This window comes from Ambystoma mexicanum, chromosome 11 (assembly GCF_040938575.1).
Source record: "Ambystoma mexicanum isolate Mex_15411 chromosome 11, UKY_AmexF1_1, whole genome shotgun sequence".
NCBI classification, from domain to species: Eukaryota; Metazoa; Chordata; class Amphibia; order Caudata; family Ambystomatidae; genus Ambystoma; species Ambystoma mexicanum.
Genome location: NC_090934.1, coordinates 128,156,147 through 128,168,119, shown reverse-complemented (window position 1 = coordinate 128,168,119; position 11,973 = coordinate 128,156,147).

Below are 11,973 nucleotides of genomic sequence, written 5' to 3'. Positions count from 1 at the left end.
TCAACAATTCTTCTCCGCTCAGAAGGGGGGGCACCAAACAGAGACCTTCGAGTGAGCATACACGCGGCGCCAGACTACTCTGTATCTGGTACCTATTTTGGTTTAACAAAGTTCAATTATATTCAAGTTCACTTTCTTCATAAAATGTTGCCACTTGCAACCTTGAGGATAACACAGTGTGCTCTTCTAACAGTTTCTCCAACTCACTGGCACTGCTGAACTCGTTGGCGTTGTTTTGCTGTTGGAATCAAGGACGGTGCCACAGTGGCAATCGCTTCTCCCTGCCCTGGCAATCAGTGAGGGAAGGCCCTCTGTACCTTTGACACACGCTACACCGTTCATCAGATGTAATTACCGGTCTTATGTTTCTTTTCCTTGAGGCTTCTTGAAAGTCACGGTTCTGTGTTGAAAAGGACAAGGATAATTCACTCCTTGTCATCCTCTCTGATCTCGTTGCCTTTCTCCTCGGTTTCAATGCTGTGCAGGAATTTCTGCTTCCTCATGCGTTTTGACTTGCTCAGGGTGTGATTTCGTGCCCCGCCTATTATCCATGATGGGAAGTGCAATGGGAGTCAGGTGTGTGTAGTTATCAGTAATAGCCTGACTCTGCCTGATCCTTGTGTTGGGACATGTCAGGTATACAGCTCTGGTCTTAGTCCATTGCCGCTCATGATGTACTGTCTGTGAGAAAGTGTTTGTGTCAAAAAAAGATGGGGGGGTTGAGTTTCTAGATATCCCACCTGGTGGGATTGGGGAAAAGGTACCATAAGGAAGGGGATACTGCATCTCACCCTTCAGTGTTTCACTTTCACTCCCCGAAGACCCCCCATCCAGGTGATTCTCCCACACTGGTCCACCCCCAGGAACTGAATCCAATAGCGATGGGCGTTTCCTGGCCACCTGGATGACAGATCCTTGGGGACTAGTGGGTGAGACACCTTCAGGTTTCTCACATTAGTCTGACCCCGCATTGAGTACTTTTTAGCTCATGTTTTCCCTAACAAAAGCTAATAGGTTTGTCCTGTGGATCCTGGATGTATAGGTTTGTGGATCCTGGATGTATAGGTTTATGGACAAGCAAGGTCTGCCAGTTCACATCAGCAAATCAAGGTTAAGAAAGTGAGCACTAGGCAGCCAGAATTTCAACCAATCTACTGTAACAAACAAAGGCTAGACAGAGTTGAGGCACATGATTGATTGGGTATCCAGTTTACCAGCTTTTTGGGCAACAAGCACTCAGACAATTGCCACATTCAACGGATCACTTCTTTGACAGGCGGCCCCTCCAGTTAAGACCACATTGACCACCTATCGTTTAGAGTCATATAGGATCCTTGTTTGGGGATATAGTATTGAGCATGGACTGGCAACCCTAGAACATGTTCTTTAAGGGGTCAGGACAAATGATCTTTTTTTTATTTTTATTGGAAATATGTTGATTTAGAAAGAATGCTATGCGACCTCACAGAGCGGTCTTTCTAAATCAAACTGTCACGCCCCTCCCAGCCTAATAGTCCATGCAGGGGCTGACAGACGGGGCGAGATGGGTTAGTGGCTGACAGCAGGTGTGTGTGTCGCTGTGTGCATGTGGACGTGTGTGTGTGTGTGGGTGTGTGCAAAACGTGTGTGTATGCAGGGTGGTGTAGGGGGTGCGGAGGATCAAAGGTGGGGTCGCGGGGTGAAACATCACTCAATTTAAAAGAAAGAAAACCCATGGACATGCCCTTTTCCCGCTTTCTGAGGGCCGCCCAAAATTGACCAAATATTTTTTATGTGCGACCTCCAGAAAGCTGGAAAATTACATAGAATCCTTTAAGGAGCCTTTTATTACCCACACTCTCATACCCCAGAAACGCTCTTCATTGTGAGGAAGGTGTTTCCTGTGTTGAGGGGTATAGAAAGCTAAGCGCACTGTTGCCAAGGTGCTCAATTTGAACAAACAAACAAATAGGGCCTGCTATATGATCGGTATGTATGAATGTATGTATGTGATTTAGAAAGTGCAAACATTGCTGGGAAACAATGGAACTCTGTACCTAGGGGACACATGGTGGTGGGGGAGGAATACAACAAATAGTACATGGGTAGCAGAGGAGGATGGACAGGGGGAGAAGAGAAAAGCGGGTAATCCAGAGAGATTGATAGTAGACATCGACTGGAAACATTATCTCTTGAATAGTGATAATGGATCAAGAACATAAGAAAAGAGCAGAAAGAATTAAGTCTCCTTACCTGGTGTTTAAAGTCAACTGATATTGGCCCTAAAAGACCCTTTTTCAGTAAAGTTGCAATAATGTAGCAATCACCCCCAAATTAGGGGGGCATAAAGGGCTGCTAACAGCCGGTCAGCCCAAGCTTAGTTATGCCCAAGCAAAGCAAGGACTTAGGTGAGTACTCAGGGGTGTTACCCGTTCTGTGCGCCCCCACAAGTGGGAGTGATTGTTATTCACACCTCGGGTTTCGTCCGAGGTGCAAATCATTTTTTTAAATAAACGATACATCGGCTTTGCACCTATTCGAGAGGCTCCATGTTGCCTCTCCACATGCAAGATGGTGGCTTGGGTGGGTGGAAAACATAGGCAGTACACTATGGGCCTCATTATAAGTTTGCCGGTCAGGGAGCTACGGTACCGGTAAGCATGCCGGTACCATAGTTCCTGGACTGGCAACCTACGAGTTGTGCTTGGGGGTGCCTTTCTGCCCGCCAGGATATACCAGGATATCCTGGAGAACTTGTCATCTAAGACATTGCATTCTCAATCCGTTTACCACATGTCATCTTAAAGTAGGTTTCTTGAATGTTCTGACTGGTATGATATGATATGAGAAGGTATTTGTAACGCGCCTATACACAAGTGTTTCAAGGCGCGACGAGGCAGGGAGGGAGGGAAACAAGGGGAAGACAGACAAACGATCCTACTAGGCCAGGTGTCATTCAGATCGCGCAAGTGCAGAGGTAAGGGGAAAAGGAGAAAGTGCAGGGGGAGGAGGTGGGGGGGAAAGTGCAGTACAAGGTAAGTAGCGTAATAAAATAATAAATAATAAATAATAAATAAAAGGGCCAGCTGGTGGCAAGTGCGAGGTAAGTGCAGAGCAAGTGCTGGGAAGGGGGCTGTAGGGATGCAGTGACAGTCCTACAGTGCAGGGGGAGCCAGGGAGGCAGTGCAAGTGGAGAGTGGCTGGGCCCTGGACCGAGGTCACAGAGTGGCCCAGATGCAGGTTTAGTGCAGACTTCAGTGGGGAGTTAAGCAGGTTTAGCAGGGGAGAGGGAGAGAGAAGGCAGAAGCGAAGAGGAAGGTTTTGAGGTGCTTATGGAACCGGAGATGGTTCTCCTCAAGTTTCAGGGAGGCAGGAAGGCTGTTCCAGAGGGATGCTCCTGCCGCGGAGAGAGATCTACCCCCAGCTCGTTGCTTCGAGAAGCGGCTGACCATGAGGGAGTTGGAGACGGATGAGCGAAGGGCTCGTGAAGGAAGATATTTAGGAAGAGAGAGTTGAAGGTATTTAGGCCCCAGGCCCCAGAAGGCCTTGTGGACAATGCAGAGGGTTTTGAACTTAATCCTCGCAGCCACTGGGAGCCAGTGAAGAGATTTCAGTCCTGGAGAGATACGGTCCCTGGGCTTGAGGCCAAGGACAAGTCTCGCAGTTCTGTTCTGGATAAGTTGCAGAGGGCGGAGAGTGGAGGCAGGCAGATTAAGATAGAGGCTGTTACAGTAGTCCAGCCTTGAGAGAACCAGGGCTCGGGAGACAGTGAGCTTCTGGGGGAAGGAGAGGAAGGGAAGAATACCTCTGAGGAGGTGCAGCTGGTAGTGTGACTTCTTAGAGACGTCAGATATATGAGGAGAGAAGGAGAGTGTGGAGTCGAAGATGACCCCGAGGTTTTTAGCCTTGCAGGTAGGGGCAGGAAGGGGGCCAAGGGAGGCCGGCCAGAGAGTTGCAGGGAAGGAGGGAGTGGGTGTGCCGATGAGAAGAATCTCAGTCTTACTGGCGTTAAGGCAGAGGTCATTTGCGGCACACCATTCCTGGATAGCAGACAGACAGTCGGAGATGAGGGAAGGAGAGGAGGAGGCCGAGGGTAGCCTGAAAATGAGCTGGGTATCGTCCGCATAGCACTGAAAGTGGGGGCAGAGAGCGGCGATGCGGTGGGCAAGGAGTGCCAGATACTGGTTGAAAAGCCAGGGAGAGAAGTTGGATCCCTGGGGGACACCACAGGTGGAGAAAAAGATGTCAGAGAGGAAGGAGCCCATTTGGACCTGGGAGGGTCGACCGGAAAGGAAAGAGGTCAGCCATGCCAGAGCCTGACCAGTGATACCCAGGTTATCACGGAGACGGTTGAGCAGGATGGCATGGTTGACAGTGTCAAAGGCAGAGGAGAGATCGAGCAGAATGAGAACACAGGGAGTGTTGGAATCGAGGTTCAGGAGCAGGTCCTCACGGATGTTCAGGAGAGCAGTTTCCGTGCTTCTGGCCGCTCTGAAGCCGGATTGATGGTCATGAAGATTACCAACATATTCAGCATGGAGGTTAAGCTGGGAGATGGCCAGTTTCTCCAGGAGCTTGCCCAGGAAGGGAGTAATGGAGATTGGGCGATAGTTGGCCGGGCAGGAGGGGTCGGAAGAGGGTTTCTTGAGGAGGGGGTGCACAAGGGAGTGCTTGAGGGCGGATGGGAAGACTCCAGAGGCGAATGAGTGGTTGCAAAAGTCAGCTAGGGCAGGAGCCAGGGAGTCGATGTGGTCCTTGATGGTTTTGGAGGAACAGGGGTGAACCTGTTTAGACGAGGCTTTCATAGATCGGACTTGTCTGGAAACCTCATCAGCAGAAAAAGGTGGAAAAGCAGAGAAGGAGGGCGGAGGGGCGGCTGCAAGAGAGCAAGAGGAAGAGCCGGGAAGAGAGGGAGGGAGGAGAGAGGAGGAGAGCGAGGACAGGATGTCCTGAGTTTTTGAGATGAAGTGCGAGGCCAGTGCAGTAAATGAGAGGTAAACCCCTCCTTGAGGAGTGTGGCTGTGAATGCACATCTGTTATCCCTGAAACAGTGCTGTATTTGAATGTCTTCTGTCTGAATAACAGTGATGTAAGGAAACAAACCCTTACTCCTGTAATAAGGGGTAAACAATTCTCCCAGTGACGACCAGCTTTGATTTTTCTGGTGCTCTTTGGTGAGGCAATAGTGCGTTATGATATAGTGATCTACTTGGTCACTGAAATGAAATTAAAAGCTAAAGATCACATATTTTTGAAATGTGTCTGGAAGTTTTGTGTGTCTGTGAGTTTGACGATCTAGCTAGTATGTATGTATGCATGCACATATGCATGTATGTACATATTTATGGCTGTATGTGTAAAGCTACTTGGGAGTCAACAGAGTGGTAAAGGTAGAGGATGCCTCCACGGGGTCCCTAGTATGGTGCAAGGATAGCAGAGGAGCTGTGATAGCTAAGGGTATCGGAAGGGAGGAGCTGTGGAGGGGGGGAAGGAGGGGTAAGTAAAGCTATGAGTGATTGTCAAGAAGAGTGGGCTCTTCAGCTCCTTCTAGAAGTGGGGGGTGGAGAGGAACAGCCTTGCATTGGTAACTTCTTTCAGAGACAGGGTTTATAGCTGGAAAAGGCCTGTGTATGTATATGCTCCCGATTAGCAGTTATTTGTTTGTAGCATGGGAATGTCGTGGCTTGTGTTGGTGCCTGCGATGGTGAGTTCCTTGGCCAGGTTGCATGAGATTTTGGATGTGACTGTTTTGCGGGTGATGCAGGCTATCCTGAACATGATGCCTGCTTGAGGGAGTAGGCCATGGTGCCTCTTGTGGAGGGGGATTCCGTGGTTGAATGTTCGCAGTCCTTTGTGGAGGCATGCAAGAACATGCTGGATGGCTTTCAGAGGTGGTAAGGGGGCATCTGAAGCTCCTGTCAGTAGGTGGGGGATGAACAGGGCTTGGACACATTTCCTGAAACCTGGGGCAGGGAAGAGAAGGCTTGACCTTATGCCAGAGCATAAGCTGGTACAATGCTGCTAGGGTGTCAACCCTCATGCCAATCAGCTAATGCTGGACTAGTGCATGCACACTGGGGTTTCATAGGAGAAATAAATGTGGTCTTTGTCAGGTTGAGCTTCTTGTAGGCTCTTCACATCTAGGTTTGGAAGATGGATTGACAGTGGTTGTGTCAATGTCGTTTAAGCAATATCTATTTAAATAAAGCTGAGTATTGTCTGTGTATTAGTGTAGCTAGTGTAGCTTGATGTCGTTGTTAGGTGAGGAGTACACCCAGAGGTTGCAAGCAGAGTTTGAAGATGACCATAACAATTTGTTATAAAAGAATATATATGTTAAAAGAGTGGATATTTTCATGAAATATTATATTGTTTTCCAGTCATAGACAATTGTTTTTTGGGATGTTGTCACTGGGAGGTTGTGATTGAGTACCAAGTACCTCATAATGTGTTGGTGAAGATGACAGGGGCCACGATGCGACATCGTTAAACCATATGGAGAAGGTGGTCTCTGTGTGACGGCTGTCTTGATGGCTATAAGTAGTGTGAGTGATCCCCCTGTGATGATCTTCGCAATGGATGTCTTCTTTGTAAGTGCTGGGTTTAAATTCTGCAAGAGCACTGGTCAAGTCGTCTACAGTCATTTATTTATTTATTTATTTATGTGTTTGTTTGTTTGTTTGTTTGTTTGCATTTTTAAAGCGCACAACTGCCCTAGGGCATTGTGGCGCTGTTACAAGAAGGTTCACTTAGCATAGGTGAATATTCCGAGAGCAGTAGGAACATGGTTAGAGACATGGCAAATTTCTGTGGTTACATAGGAACAGTGAGCCATTGTTCAATTCAGTCTATGTTGATATGTTGCCGGCTGGTAGGGGTGGGAAGTCTGTCGTATGTTTGGATCTATAAATGTGTTTCCTGGGGGGCTGGCTCAGGGACAACGCATTTGTGTTGGAAGCAAGACACTGTAGTGCAACACAGGTTTGAATCCCGAACCCATGCTTACACACAAATCTCTGGTATTAAGCGTGATATAAAAGAACAATTATAATTATAATTATTTTGTCTGAGAAGTAGTTGTTGATGGTTTTGCATTTGTCAGCACTTTACAGCATTTCACATGTGGGGGAGTTGATGCTTCATGGCTTGGATGATTCTTATGCTCTGGTGGGATTCTTTCATGGTGGTTGTGGGGATGAGTGTCCTGCTTTCTGAACCAACGGTTCACAGGTTGATGAGGTTTTCTTGTCCTACTGAACCGTGTGTGTCAGTATGTGGCATGATTGCTGTTGATGAGTTCATGTGTGTATCAGGGTGAGTGGAGGGTTTCTGTTTGTTGAGTCGAAGTTTCAGTGGTGCATGGGTGAATGTCTTGATGTTTTTATCGATGTCTGTATAGATTTTCTTTAAATGTGTATGTCTGTAATGTTTTCATATTTCACTGTTTGATCATTTCGTGTATTTTCTCTTGCAATGATTTTAAGGAGAAAGATGTGTATTCCCAATGAAGGAGATTCAATGAGTGGCATTAGAAAATGAAAAACAACCAACTTTAAAATCATTGTCACCATTACTATTGGGTTGTTCTCGATCCCACAGGTGGGGCAGTCAACAATACACTTGTCAAAGAGCCGAAGATGGCCTTTTGGGACTACATCGAGGACTGTGGCGAGATGGGACCAAAGCACTAATGTATGATCTCCCATCTGTCCAGAGCCAGCTGATCCTGGGTTCATCTTTGTATTTGCCTGTGCCTCAGTTCCATCATCTACAAACATCTTGTAGCTTGTGTTGAATACAGGATTTGCAAGAAATAGCGCCTACAAATGGTTAATGAGCATGTGAAGCCTATTAGAAAATGAATACAGGTGCAGCGTAAAACCCAGGCAGCCATTAGGATAGTATTTGTGTTTTCAAAGCCCACAATGAGTCTGTGCTGCAGCAATAAGAATCGCTCGTCAGCACCTTCCTTTCTTTCTGCTTTCAGTGATTCAGGGAGGCGGGGGACCTGTCCGGGGGTGTGATGGGGTCACCCATCTAACAATAAACCTGATATCTTGTTAACACACTGGTAACTGAGGTGGTGCATTAGAGCAAGCAAATGTAAAACTGCATCTAGGAAAGTGTCATATGTAAATTAAACAGTGAGATGGAGATGGAGAATAACTTTGAGACCCAAAATTTGAACCAACTCAGGAAGATGGCAAATTTTAATGTTTTAATATCAATTGTCTAAAACAAGGAGTTACAACGGACTTGTTCAATCGAGTGCTCTCAGTACATTTCACGTAAAAACACATTTATGAATTTGTTATAGGTGACGTCATACTACGTGTCCAATGAGAAAAAAAACCTACTAGAGGTTGTGACAGGCTCAAGGGGAACATCTAAGTATACTTTCTATATGGGGTGGGATTGTGATTGGATATCTACTGTCAGGTGGACAACTTATGCCTACCTTTAAAACTTGTCATCTTCAACACTATTAAGTACACAGTATATCATTTGCTCTCAAACTATAAGGCCCTTTGTTATATGGCCCTCACAATTGATTGACACACTCGTAACATGTTTGGAACATTCAGTTCACTTAGCAGCACGTAGGTTCAGACCCAGGTGCCAGGAGGTGAACTTGACTTTACCTCCCCACCCAATTATCTCATCATTTCTCATCACCCATGCCTTCTGCCATGAAGATTGTCTTTGAACTTGGCCTTGCTAAGTATTCTTGTCTCTAAGGAAATATATGGAAGTGCGAGCAAGCACTATCACTGTTCAATGACTCCAAGCTCAACTCTATTTCCATCCTTGGCTCACGTGACAGGAGACCACAAATTGGTCCATGTTGCAGGATTTAAATGTCTTAAATGAATAAAACTTGCCACGCTTGGTGTTCTTTCTTAACACCTTAACAAGGGATGATTCAGCTTCTCATGTTCACTGCCTTTCAGAATAGATAACCATCCTTGGCTGCCTCACCTTCGACACTAGGCCAAACAGCCTCGCCATTCATATCCATGATCTCAATTAATTCTTTCTACGACACAGTGCTCTGCCTTTACTCTCCATGGGTGCTGGCCTACTAAATTAATGACGCTGATGTCTAGTTTCTATACGATGAGGGCTTCGCCTGCAGTCTATTCACTATGTATAGCCAGCTTCTAAGATGACTTAGTCAACTTGCGTTGCTGCATCTGTACAGTTATTGAACGGCTTGTATTTTTGTGCAGTGCGTCACACGCATGCAATCTTCTTTTCAGATATGAAAGTTTACTTGTTTCTTAACTTCGTCAACAGTTTCTATAAGGTCCATGCATTCTCTTCAGCCAGTATTCTCCAGGTTTCATGCTCGTCTCTTGTGACATCGCCAGCTCCTCTTTCACTCATTTTCATATTCATTCCGAGAGCTCCTCCCTCAGATTATCTTCTCTTCGCAAATACATTTCATAGGGTTTTCTCAATGGGTATCTTCGCTCAAATATTCGCCATGGTATGGTCACAACTGCTGGTGTCAAGAATGGCACAATCTAAGGCTTCCAACATACAGGAGGTAGGGGGTGGGACGTCCTAAAGAGGCATGCAACTGCTGCTCTACATCAGTTTCTTCTTTGCCAGATTATTTCTTTATAATTCCAGTGTCTCTTTCAGCCGCTGCCCATCTCTCCAGGTTAATGCTATAGATACTCATAAAAAGTGGTCCTGGCTGTTTCCGTTGCTGGGCAATTTAGTGTTTTGGTACAACCAGGTCCAGAATTAGACACTTTAATGGGCTGTCACCCGCCTAAAACAAAATCTTCTCTTTACACCCACCTTGCAGACTTAAAAGGTTGAGAGGTACAGCACATCCACACCTTATACAGTTGTCATAAATCAAATGTTCTATAAGACACCTTCTGCAAATTGAACATAGCTATTCTACACAATCATTTATTAAGAATTTGTCAATAAACACACAGACCACACTAAATGCTAAACAACTGACATGCATTTAAAAGCTCAGTCACATTAAAGTGGGTCTGTCTTCGGTTTCATAGACTTTCTTGGATAGACCAGTGACAAATTTCCGAATAACTGTGGATAGTCGTGTGCGTTTCACTTCTGCAGGATGCAAATGAATGTCTCTGCACCACAAACACTGGTCTTTTCATGCTGCTACACTCTGCAACATATATGGGCCTCATTACGAGTCACCCAGCCGTGCAACCAGCGGGTTGCCGCCGGACTCATAACACTTTTACAGTGCCTGATATCTTGGTGCCACCGGGACAAGTCCCTCCGGATCGGGAAGTCAGGCGTCGGAAAATGTTGTTTCTAATTCCCGTGGAGTCTCCATAGGAGTGGGGAGACGGAGGCACCAGTATCGTTCCTAATGGTGCCAGTGCTTCTGTGAAAAGTCTGCGGGCGGGTGCCATTGTGCCTGGCAGATCAGATCTGTCGGGCCCAACAGTCCCAGCCCACAGAGTTGTAGTGTGGCGTTCCAGAGCGGGTGCCCATACGCTGCGACCAGCAGCCTTATTTCCGGGTCGCCATACTTGTAATGAGGCCCTATGGTCTCAAAGGCCTACATTTATATAGAGGTGTCCTATTTATATAGTGCTTACGCCTAAGCACTTTACATAGAACATATATACATAGAATATCACCCAACTGAAGTTGGCACTCATTTGTCAACCGCAGAAGGATGAAAGGCTGCGTTGGCCTTACTGGGATTTGAACCTGCAACCTGCAGATCATACACAAATTGTCAGCAGGGAGCACTCAACCCACTTAGCTATCTTAGCAGCTTGTAAAGAGATGTTATAACATATTGTATGCTTGTGTTCAGCAATTGCTAAAGGAGTTTCACCAAAACATGTTTTTGCAGGAATGTAAACAAGATATCACAGAAATGATGGGGTTTGTGGACTAAACTATTAAAATAAGCAAAGGAAATGTATGACAGATAATTAATAATATTATTATTGCATCTACAGATCTTGAATCTGCTCTGGTTCCACCGTCAGCTACTGCACATATAGTTCCTCAGGGGAGCTACTCAATGTGCTACTGATACCCGTGTAAGATTACCCTACTTATCGTCAATAGCCCTGCTCATCTGGATAATTTTCTCCAGTCCCAATCTCCTTCGTCAGGCTGTCTGGCTGCACATGTTTTAAAGTCAAGCATTCCCAGCTGTTCAAGTGTAAACCAGTTTTCCTATCACACACTATTTCTTTCAAGAGGTCAAAGTCACTCACAGCCCTTCTCTCCAGTACTTTGAACTTCTCTTTTAGTTGCCTGGTCTGCTTATTAGTTCTTTCCATACCACACAGGAAGTGACAATATGTGCGCCTCCGATCCTGACCGCGAAAGCCTCCCATATCATTGTTAGAGTATCTGTGGTCTTCTCGTTAACATCAAAGTTAATAGGTTATATAATGTCTAGTGGGGCTTTTGTAAGCTTCACATTCTGGTAAGTTAACATGTGTTAGAATTACTGCTTCAAAGTGTTATCTGTACAATGTGTGTGCTACATAAAACAAAAATAAAATAAGAAACAAACGAAAACCTGTAGATTTCAGGTCATGATTGGTGACCTCTGCAAAACAAAAGAAGTGATTGCTGGAAAGTTTTGAATTAATCTTAACTTCTGGCATAGATCTGGACAGCCCTTTGGGGTGGGGTCAAGCCTACTTTGCATATGGTCTTTCCCTTTTGCAATGGCTTGGTAGGCGAAGAACGATGGTTTGGAGGGTTGCCCATAGCAATGCCAAAAGTTAAGATTAATTCTACTCATTCCAGCTATTACCTCTTTCACCGTTTTGCTATAGCTGTGGACAACAACCATCATTTTTAGCCTGCTAAGACATTGCAGAATAGGGAAAGATAATATGCAAATCAGACTTGATCCCACCCCAAAAGGGGCAGTCCACCTTTAATGTCTTGGCCACATCCCTTCTGCAAGAGACCACAAGCATCCCCAGACATATTTGGCCCTCACTGGGCATCATCAGT